This window comes from Gymnoscopelus braueri (assembly GCF_963280865.1).
Source record: "Gymnoscopelus braueri genome assembly, chromosome: 5".
In the NCBI taxonomy this organism is placed as follows: domain Eukaryota; kingdom Metazoa; phylum Chordata; class Actinopteri; order Myctophiformes; family Myctophidae; genus Gymnoscopelus; species Gymnoscopelus braueri.
Window position 1 is genome coordinate 17,536,761 of NC_137606.1, and position 15,000 is coordinate 17,551,760.

The following is a 15,000-nucleotide window of genomic DNA, read 5'->3' on the forward strand; positions in this document are numbered from 1 at the left end:
TATTTGTTCTTTCCCCAAAATGTCTCTGTACGTCCGCACATCCTCACCTTTAGTCATACATACTGTATGTACGAAAGCAGACACACACACTTACACCAATGTGCTTTACCTGGCTTAGGGTGGCTGGGTTTCCCTTTCAGAAGGTTGTCTGCTAAAGAAAAGTTCAGCTCCCACAACTCAGAAGGTCAGGGAACATTACCTCCCTTAACCTTTACTCCTCTGCCAATCGCCCTCCCACCCACTCCCCCACAGCCTTTCCTATTCTCTCTCTCTCTCTCTCTCTCTCTCTCTCTCTCTCTCTCTCTCTCTCTCTCTCTCTCTCTCTCTCTCTCTCTACAATGTCAGTTTTGTGACATTGTAGAGATGTCACCAAACATGACGTGTTTTGTTTCCTCACGTGCGCCCGCCCAAGAGCAGGTTGGCGCACGTGAGGGAAGACAAACGACATCACATAAACTATGTATGGAGCTGGTTAGTTGTCCTTTTCTCGACGTCAAAAGGCCTCAAAAGCATGTTTGTTTTTTCGGGGGGTTTTTCCCATCCAGAAAACGTGGGGGGTGGGGGATTGGCTTTAAAGGGACTACACCATGAATTTTAACTTTTCCTTCTTTTTTGTGTGTTTTTGGTCTCCCCTACCTCTCTTCTATCCCCAAAAATACCCCAGTTTGAGCACTCAGGCTTTCACAGCATATCTGGGGTTTTATGTAAATTGGTCTCAAAACAGGCCAAACTGATTTGCCCCCGAAAGTCACTAGCGGTACAATCCCTCCCGTTTTTTCTTAGAAAAAAACTTACTTTTTCCACACAGAACCAGGAGATAACATGCATACAAACTGGCTCAATAGCGCCCCGTGCCAAACAGGACAATGTGGTATTGCAGGTGAAAGTGCTTTATAAGCCAGAGAGAAGTTAGTTGGAATGAGTATATCTGAGGCTTGATTTAGGCTCAAACCTTTTGAAAAACGTTTGAGGGACAAAAACAATATGATATTAAATTATTTAGTTTTTTTTAATTCATGGTGTAGATCCTTTAAGATTTTTGTAAGGGGCTTTCTAGGTTTTTCTTTAGGGTAATAAACATAAAACCTTTAAAAAATATATATATAATATAAAAGTACTATACTGTACACCAGAATTCACTGGTGAAACATAATGATTAATCACTTGCTCCAAATGTACGAATGCACTGTAAAGGTTTTGCTCAGGAACTCTTGGAACCAGTGGAATCATTCCTATTTTTTTGTCAAAAGAGGGCATTCATTTAGGCATTTAAAAAGTCTGGGCATTCGAGATAAAAAGGACGACTTTTTTCCTTCTTCTTCTTTTCTTTTCTAGCACAAACAAAAAGTGGAATTATTCTGTGTCCCAGCATGCATCCCTGACTCAGTAAATGCTTTTCTATGCATCGAGAGGCTGACATTGTCCCATTGCCTTTAAGTTAATGCTACTTTATACTGCATTACAGAGACTGCCTGCATTTGAAGCATTCATATAGTGTAAAGTCACTGCTCAACTTTAGTTACTATACTTTGTAGATTTTGATTATTATTACAAAACACACATTAACCACTTCAGCCCTATATACATTTCGGCCATTTGAAAATAGCCGATCTACAAGCTCACAATGCGTCACCGATGCGACACTTTGTGAGCTTGTAGATCGGCAATTTTCAAATTATTTTTATTTGAAAACTTGTGAAATGGGACATTCTGCAGAGTGAGAATTTTCTACTTTTGATACTTTAAGTACATTTTGATACCAATACTTTTGTACTTTTACTCAAGTAAATTTTGAATTCCGGACTTTTACTTTTAACAGAGCATTTCTACATTGCAGTATTGCTACTTTTACACAAGTAAAAAAAAAAATTAGTACTTTTTCCACCACTGACACACGCACGTACTGTACGCACGCACGCACGCACACACACACACTGCAAAACATAGCAAGTACAGATACTCTTTAGACTCCTCTAGAATGCATCTCTGTAGAGCCGTGATGCGCTTCTCTTCTCTCCTGTGCTATGAGTGCACTTCTCCACTCCAATCAGTCCAAACACATGGTTCACTTACTGCACTCAGAACATTTTGAAAGTGCCAACAAGCAGTTTGAAGAATGCTGTGGCAACACTTGCCATTCAGTCTCAGAATATTCACGCATCATTCATGGGTATTAAGTCTTGCCCCATGTTCCCTGCATGCCCTCTTCCTGAACTGAATTAATTACACAGCACCATGTATGCCTGTGTGCAGATGCTGCTGCATGCACATGCACGTGCATGCACGCGCGCGCACGCCCACACACTCACGCACACGCACACACACACACACACACACACACACACACACACACACACACACACACACACACACACACACACACATACACACACATACATACACACACACACACACACACACACACACACACACACACACACACACGACATGACATGACAACAAAAAGAAAAGTGGCTGATATGTAATTATCATAATTAGGCTATCCATCGTCATCATCATCATCATCTCTTCATCAGAGACAGTGTGCGACATGAAATGTACCCCTTTGTCCTCTATGATCAGTACATTATCCAATGAGACGCTGACATCCATGTGCTTCGTTCCCTTAATGATTTGACATGGAACTTCAGAAAGTTAACCCATGTGTCATTTTTGGGCGGTGAAACCGCCCCTATAAGTGAGATTTGGAAAAATGTACAAATATTTTGGCCAGTGAAACTGCCCCTAAAAGTGAAGTTTGGAAATTAGTACAATTATCCTGCGCTGTGATTGGCCAATCACAATCTATTCAGGACTGTGATTGGCCAGTGTCACATGACACATGTGCATAGCCCTATATAAGCAATATATATATTTGTCCATCATAAAGAGTGTTTCAATAAATGTATTTATTTGTACTTTGTACATGATTGATCGACTCCATTCAGTATTGTGACTCCACAGTATTGTGGTTAGCTAGGAAGACACCGCCCACTTCACACAGGGTGTGATTTTTGTATTTCTTTTGGCTATTCAAAAATAGCAGATCTACAAGCACAAAAAAATAATAATACGATTTGGAGGTCTTGCGTTCCTCTCTTCCTTCATTATTTCCTTCCCTGTCCTTCCTTCTTACATACAGTAACAAATCAGCCCCAAATATCTCCAAGCAATCTGAATTAAAAATGTACTTGAGTAAAAGTACAAAAGTATCGGTATCAAAATTAGGGGTGGGACGATATGGGTACCTCACGATACGATATATATCACGATATTAGGCCCACGATAACAATATATATCACGATATTCGACGATGTTCGATATATTGCGATATCACGATATTCAATATATATTGCAAGAAATTTCACCAACGATATATCACGATATCTGAAAATATCGATATATTGCGATATCACGATATATTGCATGAAAATTCACCAACGATATATCACGATAGTCCTTGTATTCAATTCATAAACACATAAAATAGCACCAAACAGTTCAAAATCATCATTACACAAATACAGAGTAGGAAAAACAACGTATCACAAAATAAAAAAATGTACTTAAAATAACAAAAGTAGACAGTACTCATTATGCAGAATTTCCCTTTTCACAAGTTTTCAAATGTATGAAATAGCAGATCTACAAGCTCCTGAACTTGTAGATCGGCTATTTTCAAATGGCGGAAATGTACATAGGGCTGAAGTGGGTAATATATGTTTTGTAAAATCTTTTTTTCAATAATTGTAGTGGAGTAAAAGTAAAATATTTGTCTCTGAGATATAGTGGAGTAGAAGTAAAAGTTGTGAAAATTGGAAATACTCCAGTAAAGTAAAAATACCTCAAAATTGTACTTAAGTGCAATCCTTGAGTGAATGTACTTAGTTACTTTACACCACTGGTTACTAGATGTCCCTCACATCTAGAGTTCGGGCCCACCGCCCATCTGACCGGTATGCCCATAATATACATGGAGATCTCTGTATCTGTCCGTCCTTGTCCCATGCATGCCCCCTTTTGTGCCCATATATGGAGCTGACTGATTTGTTTGCGCCTGATGCCATGACGACACATTGAGGTTAGACAACGCACTCCATATTTGGGCGTAGCTGCATTGGGAACTCCTTATATGGTTATGGCTGAGTCGTAGTAACATGAGTGTGATGACGTGCTATTAGCCAATTTTAATATAGGATTGTGGAAATATGAGTCAGCGACCGAGATAATCGTAAAAAACTAAGTCAAAGTCTGCATGTTTCATCTACAAGTTTGACCATTCAGTCTAAACTAAATTGTACTTTAATTTACAAAAACAATTCCAAACTGGGGCTCTGGTGCGTATTACTGCCGCTTCAGCATTCTTTTTTTATGATGTTACTCATTTTCACAAAAACATTAACCCATTAAGACCGGGAACGCATCTGTGTCATTTTTAGATTTCTTTGGCTATTAAAAACAATGCAGATATACAAGCTCATATATAGCTATGAGCTTGTATATCTGCTATTTTTGGAAAAATCTTGAACATTTGTGCACATTTTTTAATGTATACTTTTTAAAGCGAACATTTGTAAAAATATTTTACAAATGTTCGCTTTGAAAAAATACATATGCAAAGATTTACACAAATGTTCACGATTTTTCAAAAATTTGCAGATCTACAAGCTCATAGCTTGTAGATCTGCACTCGGTGCACTCGGTGCCGCGCTATGAGCTTGTATATCTGCTATTTTTGAATAGCCAAAGAAATCTTAAAATGGCACAGATGCGTTCCCGGTCTCGGTCTTAATGGACTAAAAACAAATTCTAGGCCATTATCAAAGGGTGCCTTCTCTGCAAATATGACTGTATTTCCGCTCCCAAGCACAGTCTAATAATGGAGCGTGTCGAGGGAATCAACCGTAGTGATAGAGAACAAAGACTTTTTTATTCTCTATTACCATCTGTCTCCAAGCAAGCTGCAGAACAATAAGCAATAAATGTTTGCTGCGAGTCATAAAAGAACAAAAATGTAATTTCTGTCCTTTTTTTCTCTCTTCCCCTCTCCCCCTGCTTCATATCACCAGATTTCGCACCACGAGCATTCACAGGAGCAAATAAAAATATTCACACAAGCATATGACAGCGTGGAAGAAGAACGCGTGTATACGCACACTCAAACCATACATGCCTCGATGTACTCTGTGATTCTCCTTTTCTCTTTATGGACAATACAATCGTCCTCAGGGTTCATTTGACTCACAGAGCGTAAAACTGAATTCAAACATAGTTATCTACAAGCTCACAATCAGGGGTCATCAATGTGTCCGTACACGGACAGACGTGTCCGTGACAAGACTTGTCCATGTCTGCAGCAAATCTTCTATTTAAAGAATATTATAAGAATATTAGAGCCAGTATACAGTGGCTGGCTTGCCAGTCTCCAGGTTTTCTTCAGAATAGGTAGTTCACCAGGATTTAATGAACGCAGAAATACCAGTGCAGGTATACTGGTATGTTTCTATACTTTACTTGAGTTTATAGCCTATACTCATCACAACTTTCACTTTTACTTCAATACATTTAAAACAAGAAATTCTGTATTTTACGCTACTACATTATCATTGGACAACTCTTTACTCAAATCAAATCAGAATATAATTGGAAGTCACTCATCATCATGATATTGAATTATCCACACTGTTCATATTCACAACAGGCACTCTCATTAAGACAAGATGTCTGCTGTCCATTGTTGTATGCTGATGTATAAAATAGGTTTAAGGTGGTTAAACATATTTTGATGCTATTAAGCAATTTAGCTGGGGACCCCCTGGAACCCCCTCAAGGACCCCTGGGGGTCCCCAGACCCCACTTTGAGAACCACTGGCCTAGGGTGCCAGTACACCCAGAAACGCCACTGCAGAGAGCCATTAAAAAACGTCTTCCATGCCAATGAATGACCTGATTTTGACTTAACAGGATAAGAGCTGGGTTTCCCAAATGTCCTTTGACATTAACACTCTAATAAAGATACTGGCAGACAGGTATTCAAACCTTGTTAAACCAGGCACCAAACAGTGGCGGATACGTGCCTAATGACTGGGCCTGGAAAAATCTGTCTGAGGCCGAGTTTTTTAAGCTTAAGAGTAATGACCGGTGGATGATGTCAATATGACATTATTGTCATTATTGTCTTTAATTTGAAAAGTTCAAAGCCATCACTTTGATTTAGAACGTGAAGTAGAAAGTAGACAAAAGCGCAGAGATGGCCATGGAAATAATATCAATAATACACTTGACTTTTAAAGCAATTTTGGAAAATGGGTTACACATTGCTCCATCTACGCCTTCCCTCTCAGCTTTCCTACTTACCATCTTAATAAAATAAAATAAAGGGATGAGTGACTAACCACTCTCCCTCTTTAAAAACAAAAACACAGCATGTGTTCTCTTGGAACATGTGTCTACTGGACTAGTACGCATTAGTATTTTTTATGGTAATATTATTGACCACTCATTTTGTATGTCCTTGGCAAAAATATAGTTTGAGGGAAATGTCCATCACACAATTTTCAAAAGATTTTTATAGATTTTATACATTTGAAAACTTGTGATACTTTTATTTTTGTACATTTTGATACCAATACTTTTGTACTTTTGTACTTTTACTCAAGAACATTTTGAATTCCGGACTTTTACTTGTAACAGAGTATTCTACAGAGCAGCATTGATATTTTTACTTAAGTACAAAATGTGAGTACTTTTTCCACCACTGCCATGTGGTTACATTTTGCACACTCTCAGAGTTAAATCCACCCTCAGGACTGCTTCTATGTACCGTGTAATGTCTCCTTGTTTCTCTGTTTAAACAGATAGTAATCAGCACTCATGCGGGTGATGAAGAACGCAGCCACAGTGTACTGTTGAAGTGGTGTGGTCTTAAAAAAAAAGAGACTGAACCGCATTTTGGTACACAGTAAAAATCCTCAGTGTTGATTTATATCCATTGCGGGTCCATTTGGTTTCATTTGTACATTCTCGAGTCGGAAGTTAAACGAGCGCTGAGCATTTTACTGTGTAATTGCTGTTCCTTACTTTATCACTGATGACACCCGAGACCAATGCTGAAAAATGATTAGTTTTGTTAAGTCTTTCTGGCCAGAAGGAATATTACTCTTTCATCTTATGCAATAAATCTCTGGTCTGCCCTGTGTTATGGTTTGAGATGATGATACGCAGTCACAGACCATTTGAAAGAAACATACCTGTATATTAGGCCTGTCACAATTATTACATAATCGTCTAATCGCAATTATCTTTGCATAATCCTCATAATCGTTTCCATGTTGAAACCTTTTCACACATTTTCAAATATAAAAAAAGCTGAAATAGCAGATCTACAAGCTTACAAACGCGTCACAAGCTTGTAGATCAGCTATTTCTGCTATTTTTACATGTATAAAATTATTAAATATGTCAATAATTTCTTTGTATATTTCAGTTCTTTGTCATATAAATTATTTTATTACGAAGCTCACAATGTTCCAATTTTCAACGCCAAACACACAATTAAATCGTTAATCGCAATTATTTGAGTGCCAATTCATTGTCAACTTAAATTTGTAATAGTGACAGCCCTACCTGTATGCAGAAAAACAACAACATTAATGCTAGCTTTGTGTACATTTTCTCTCTTGTACAACCTCATGTTGTCTACACAATGGTAAATGGTGCATAGCGTCTTTCTCCACAGCGCTTGTGGCTTTACAATGTGCATTACACCGATGGCAGAGGAAACCATGCAAGGCACCAAGCAGCTCACTGAGAGCAGTTATAGGGGTTCAGATCGGTTTCTTGCCCAAGGACACTAACCCGTGGTCTGGGAAAAGTACTCACATTTTTTACTTAAGTAAAAGTACCAAGTACTGCAATGTAGAAATACTCTGTTACAGGTCTATGTCCGGAATACTAAATTGACTTGCGTAAAAGTACAAAAGCATTGGTATCAAGATGTACTTAAAGTACCAAAAGGAGAAAGTACTCATTATGCAGAATGTCCCATTTCACAAGTTTTCAAATGTCTAAAATGCATACAAATCTTTGAAAGTAGCAGATCTAAGCTCACGATTCGTGTCATCGCGAAGCATTGTGAGCTTGTAGATCGGCTATTTTCAAATGGACGAAATGTATATAGGGCTGAAGTGGTTAGTGTATGTTTTGTAATAATAATAATCAAAATCTACAAAGTAACTAACAAAAGATAATTGTAGTGGAGTGAAAGTACGATATTTGCCTCAGAGATGTAGTGGAGTAGAAGTAAAAGTACTGAAAATTGGAAATACTCCAGTAAAGTAAAAAAAATACCTCAAAATTGTACAGTACTTGAGTAAATGTTACTTCACACCACTGACACTAACCCAGAGGGGGATCCTGGGATTAAACCCGGGAACCTTCCGATTTCCAAGTGGTACGGTATACCGCCAAGGCGCTCTACCGCCCTTACAATGTGGAATGGTAATCCCCTTCCCCTGCTGTCAACACCATCCATTTCAATGGACTTATCCTACACAAAAAAAACTGACACCCTGTTTAGATATAAAAGCCTGAAGCTACAGAATGAAGCTAAACGCACAAGGCTAAAAGCAATGATTGGGCGTGTCCGGGCGGGGGTGTTATGAGTGACAGCTGTCACTCATGTATCATCAGCGGGTGTGTGTCTGCTTGTTGAGGTGAAGAAACTGGCAGAAGAGACAGAAGCGCATTTTGAACATACAAAATGTTAAATAGCAGCAGTGAATGGGAGAAATGGGAGACACACGCCACACACGTGAAGAAAAAGGCTCAGCAGCGACTGTACTGGCTCCGCCGCCTTAAGAAGTTCGGAGTAGGACATCGCATCCTCAGGCTGTATTACAACAGTTCGGTTGAAGGCTGTGTCACGGCCCGGTATGGGAACTGTACTGCCCGAGAAAAGATCAACCTACAGCGAGTAGTACGATCGGCAGAGCGTATAATGGGAGGCGAGCTCCCAGCGCTCCACGAACTGTACAAGAAGCGGTGTGGGGTCAAAGCCAAGCGCATCATCAAGGACAAGCACCACCCAAGTCACAAACTGTTCAAAACCCTACAACGAACCGCGACCGGGCAAGGGGCCCTACCGCAGTATCAAGAGTACCACCACCAGGTTCTGGTGCAGTTTTAATCCGGCTGCTGTCAGACTGCTGAATGAGGCATGAGCCTTGTTCAGAAGCCTGACAATAGGCGGTACTGTCCAGCTGGTCACGGACTTTTTTGCTCTTCTTGAACACACCTGATTATACCAGGGACAAATGACTTGGACTTAGCTCCTCCTTGGACATACCTGTGGACTACACCAGGTACAAGTGACGTTCTTTTTTTGCTCTCCCTCATGGAACTACGTGCGGATTATACCAGGGTCAGTCCACCTTATGTGGATTATGTGGTCGACACGCACTGACTTTGTTGCACCTTAATCCCATGTATAACGCACTGGCTTTTTTTGTCTTTTATTGTGCTTTTCTTTTTTTTCTCTAAGCACCTTAACGTCCATAAGTATATCATGCACAGTATACATTGCTGTTATGCTCAGGCACCTTCGTCATATTTTTTATCGCAGGTATTAGTGTAAATATGTAGATAACTTGTTTGGCCTTTTTGTTGTTCTCTTGTTTGATCTCCTTCCCACTTGCCCCCCCCCCCCCCCCCCCCCACCCCTCTTCTTCCTCCCCCTCTTCTTTCTATGGAAATAACGTTGCGATGGGAACGATGTACGAAAACGAATTTCACCCACTTTTTTACCTTGTAAACCTGTGATGTGACAATAAACCTGATTCTGATTCTAAATGGGAAAGGAAGAGAGAGAGAGAGAGAGAGAGAGAGAGAGAGAGAGAGAGAGAGAGAGAGAGAGAGAGAGAGAGAGAGAGAGAGAGAGAGAGAGAGATCCAGGTGATTTATCAGTATTGCCCTTCTTATTAAAAGGCCAATGCCTATTTGTTTTAGTAAAAAGTAGGCTACAGCCTAGTAATTTATTAGGTGTTAAAACTCGGATGGTGTGCGTTTAGTGACAGTGTTGCTGTCCATGGTGCTTAAGGGCGCACAGATGTAGTGTAGTCGGGGGAGTCGGGGAGGACAATTGGAAAAGGAGGGGTAAAATATATATATAGACGACTGACATCATAGATGATGTCAGGACCTCAGACATGTGGCCACAGGCTTGGCCACATGTCTGAGGTCCACACTGGAACCAGGCTTGTTCCCATGTGGATCCAGAAATCCTCATGATTAAAGATCTAAATGTTTCAAGCCACATGGGAGGCTGTAGCCAGAGGCTGGCATGAACTAGCCTGATTATCAGCCTGAAGCTGCGTGGAGCTTCAGTCTGACATTGGCTGCAGTGTCGGCGATTACAAAGGGGAAGGGGATTCGCATTTCCCTAAACCAATCACAAGAGATCCACGGATCCGCCTACATCTGACGCCATCGCACGGCTTGTTTTAGCAGATATTCGCTGATTGGATCGTCGTTAGACCCACCCCCACCTCCGACTCTCATTGGACGGTACTGGGGGGTATCGAAGATATATCCTAGGCTCACATTTCAACACCAGACCAAGAGGCAGTCCACTCAGAGAGTGGGCGGGGTCTATGGTTTGGAACCAGGCTAGGCAATGAACATGTTTTTGAACCCCTGGTCTATAGGATCTATACATCAGTGGTTCTAAAACCACAGATTTTTTATCCCCCATAACACCCCCCATGTAGTTAAAGTGTACAAATGGAACCAGATGGGTCCATTTGGTTCCATTTGTACACTTTGGGGAACAATGATATACATGTTTGTGTCAAAATAGTAGTTGTAATGAGGTCTGTGCCCTTGTGTGTATCAAAAAAACGATTGACAGAATTATTGAGTGACGTGTTGTTGTCGTAAATGTTGCCAATAATGGTCGCCGTTGAAAGCAACAGAGCTAATTGAGGTGCTCATTAGGTCATGGGGTCATAGAATGTGACCTGAGGTCCCATGGTGCTCTCTGCTCTCTCCACAGGGAGCAGCAGAGGTCATGCTCTTATTAATCGCTGTTAACAGACAGACAGACAGACAGACAGACAGATAAAGAGACAAGTTACATGATTGAAAACAAAACAGAAAAGACAGAAAGAGACGGAGAGATAAAAAAGAGATTAACCCATTAATGTCTTCTAAATCCCAACAGTATTCTGAAAAACCTATATGTTTCTATATCAGTGGTTCTCAAACTTTTTCATGTCAAGGACCCTCAAAATTATATGTATTTGCCCGCGGACCTAGCCTGGTAAACCCTCCCTCCGGAAATCTCATTTCTATTTGATTCCAGGAGTGAGTCTGGCCTGATAGCCCATTGTGGGGGTTTCTAGTGGAATTACCAGCTAACCGAGCCTATCAGCGTCGTCGCACATCGTTCTGTGATTGACAGCGACAGTTGGCCAATCAGGTGGCGAGTTCGAGTGAGCCCAAAACACGAACGGCAGCCATCTTTTTCTTGTCCGCTATATTCTCCGCTATTTTTTTACTTCAAAAAGCTCTCTAACTTCTATTTTGAGGCACGGAATTTACTTATAATATATCGTTTGGATAGAATTTAGTTGTTTAACTTCATATATGTGGTCAATTAATCATGACAAAGCCTATTTAAAAATAAAAATGTAGAGAACCGGTAGGGGTGGGCAGTGACACCCATGTATCCGAATAAGGCAACCCATTTTGGGCATGGCTGTCTCAAAAGTCCCGTTGCGTCACATTAGACTGGTGAACTGCTGATTGGCTGAAGGGGAAAAATTATCATTGGCTGAAGGGGTTGTCAGTCAACGGTATTACTCCCGCCCAACTCCAGCCTGCAGCCAATATTGCAGAATGGGCGATCAGGCCAGACTCACTCCTGGAATCAAATAGAAATGAGATTTCCGGAGGGAGGGTTTACCAGGCTACCGCGGACCCCCATCTCAAAATGTTTTGTTCCAGGGACCCCCCCAGAAGCAAAGATTTGAGTTAAAAATGTTCGCTTTAAAAGAATATATATTCAAAGATATGCATACATTTTCAAAAATGTTCATAAATAGCAGATCTACAAGCTTGTATATCTGCTACTTTTAAATAGCCAAAGTGTAAAATAATGCTTTAAGCTCAAATCCAAAAGTGACACAGATGCGTTGCATGTCTTAACACATTGGGTGCCAGCATTTTTTCATAACAACTTACGTTGGGTGCCAGCATTCTCCCCATTGACTGCGCTTTCATGTTTAAAGCTCTAGACTCCACGAGGAGCAAATCCATGTAAAAAAAAACATCCATTCATGTTGCGCGATGACCCTGGCTACAGCCTGGAACGATAACATTTCACTCGCGAGTTACAATGGGGGGGGATCGCGCATCGCGCATGACCGGTTTTCCCCACCGGAAACAGATTCGGAGATATAGGTGTTTTAAAGAAGGAAATAGACAGGAAGTGGATGGCAGCCATGTTTTTGTTTTTCTGGTGATCTATCTGGCCTATCCTTCTCAAGATCACAATGGGTACTCCCAGAGCTGCTCTAGCCCCGCCCGTGTGGAGAAAAACGAAAAAAACAAAAAGACATATTTCACGGTCTGGACCGTGTTCGGCACCGGACCGCTACTCTGCGCAAACACGGTTCAGACCGTGTTTGGCACCCGATGTGTTAATGGGTTGAGAGAAGAGAAAAACCGCCCTCCGGGAGAAATGAGGATTAAATGTAAATAAGGAAATTAATTTGAATTCTGAGCCAGTGCTATCCAGTGACCCCTGCATAGCATGGTTTACTGTACTGTACACGCCCACATACGCACTTTCACACTCACACACTCACACCCTTACACAACACACAGACACACACACACACACACACGCATGCGCTCACACACACACACACACACACACACACGCACACACACACACGCACACACACGCACAATAGCATGGAGCTGTGGGACTGTACTGGAGAGGTTTTGAGCTGTAATTGGATCGCCCTCTATTTGGGGTCAGTGGTAAAAGTGAAAAGACTGAAGGCATTTTCCAATGGACTAAAGACCAGAGAGACAGGACCAGGGCACAGGAAAGGTTACTGTTAACTAGTCCTAGGAGAGGAGAGGAGAGGAGAGGAGAGGAGAGGAGAGGAGAGGAGAGGAGAGGAGAGGAGGGGAGGGGAGGGGAGAGGAGAGGAGAGGAGAGGAGAGGAGAGGAGAGGAGAGGAGAGGAGAGGAGAGGAGAGGAGAATTCCAGAGACAAAGGAGACAACGAAGGAAGCAGCCATGCAGAATAAGATATACAGGCAATACATAGTCAAAGGGAGTGTATAGTGCAATGATCATAGAATATGGACAAACAGAAATGAAGGGAGGCTACAGACAGAGAAAGAACACGTCAGAAAACAGTGAGAGAACCAGTGGGGGGTGAGAATCATGAGAATCATGAGTGAGAGATGGCGAGAACAGAGGGAGACGAGGTGATAATAAGGGAGCTATTTCAATCTTTCATGGACTGTGAACAGTGAACTCCTTCGCTTGAGAGGGGGGGGGGGGGTGTTAGTCATAGAGGAGGAGGGACAAAGCCAGCCGAGCGGGGATGCAGGAAGGCAATGATGTGGTGGCAAGCAAAACAATTAAGAGAATACATCACATGGCTGTCATTACTGCAGTGGTGTGAGCATGAGGGAAGAACATGCAGTAGGTATTGCCAAATCACTTGAACCAATTATGTGACTTATCCATTCCTCCAGCTCAGAGAGAGAGAGAGAGAGAGAGAGTGTGTGAGAGAGTGACATGTAATGTTAATGCTAAAGAAAAGCTTGCCGAATTACAGTGATTTGAGGTAGGGAGGGAAAGACAGACAGAGAAAAACATATAGAGACCATGGCAAGAAAGCGGGAGAGACTGAGATAGAGAGAGATCGGCCTAATAGTGTGAAGGAGTAAGATTCAGAGGAAAGAGAGAGAGAGAGAGTAAGAAAGAGAGAGAGAGAGAGAGAGAGAGAGAGAGAGAGAGAGAGAGAGAGAGAGAGAGCGACAAGTAAGGGAGTCGGAGGAATAACAGGAGAGCGATAGAGAGAAGGTGGGGTTAAGAAGAGAGAGAGAGAGAGATGAGGTGATGATAGAGGGAGGTCAGGAGTCTGCCTCAATCACTCATCCCTCCAGATCAACAATCCGCCCGAACCACCAATCAATTGACAGATCAATTTCAGGACCGTGTGTGTGTGTGTGTGTGTGTGTGTGTGTGTGTGTGTGTGTGTGTGTGTGTGTGTGTGTGTGTGTGTGTGTGTGTGTGTGTGTGTGTGTGGGTGTGTGTGTGCGTGCGCGTGCGTGTGTGTGTGCCTGCGTGTCTACACACACACACACACACACACACACACTCTCCCTCTCTCTCTCCCTCTCTCTCTCTCTCTCTCTCTCTCTCTCTCTCTCTCTCTCTCTCTCTCTCTCTCTCTCTCTCTCTCAGTATCATCTCTCTCCCTCTCTCTCCCTCTCTCTCCCTCTCTCCCTCTCTCTCTCTCTCTCTCTCTCTATCTATCTATCTCTGACACCCTGATTGGACTCCTGACCTCCTCTCCCCGTACTCCCCCTCCCCGTTCCTCTCTCATCCTCCTTCCTGCGGCTGAGGAGAAGCTAATCCCCTGTGCATTCACCACACTGCCTCGTTACAGAGGACAAACCTGCTGGGTTCTCTCCATGTGTGCCTACAACCTACAGTGGTGAATATTGTTACTGAATTATAGGGCTGGCTATTGGCTATTGCAGTCAAAAACCAACTAAGTAACTAAGTACTTTTATTGAAGTACTGTACTTAAGTACAATTATGAGTTATTTGTACTTATACTTGAATTCCAATTTCCAATACTTTTACTTCTACTCCACTACATCTCAGATCCAAATATTGTAGTTTTACTCCACTACATTTATTTGAAACCTTTATAGTTACTCGTTACTTTGTAGATTTTGATTATTATTA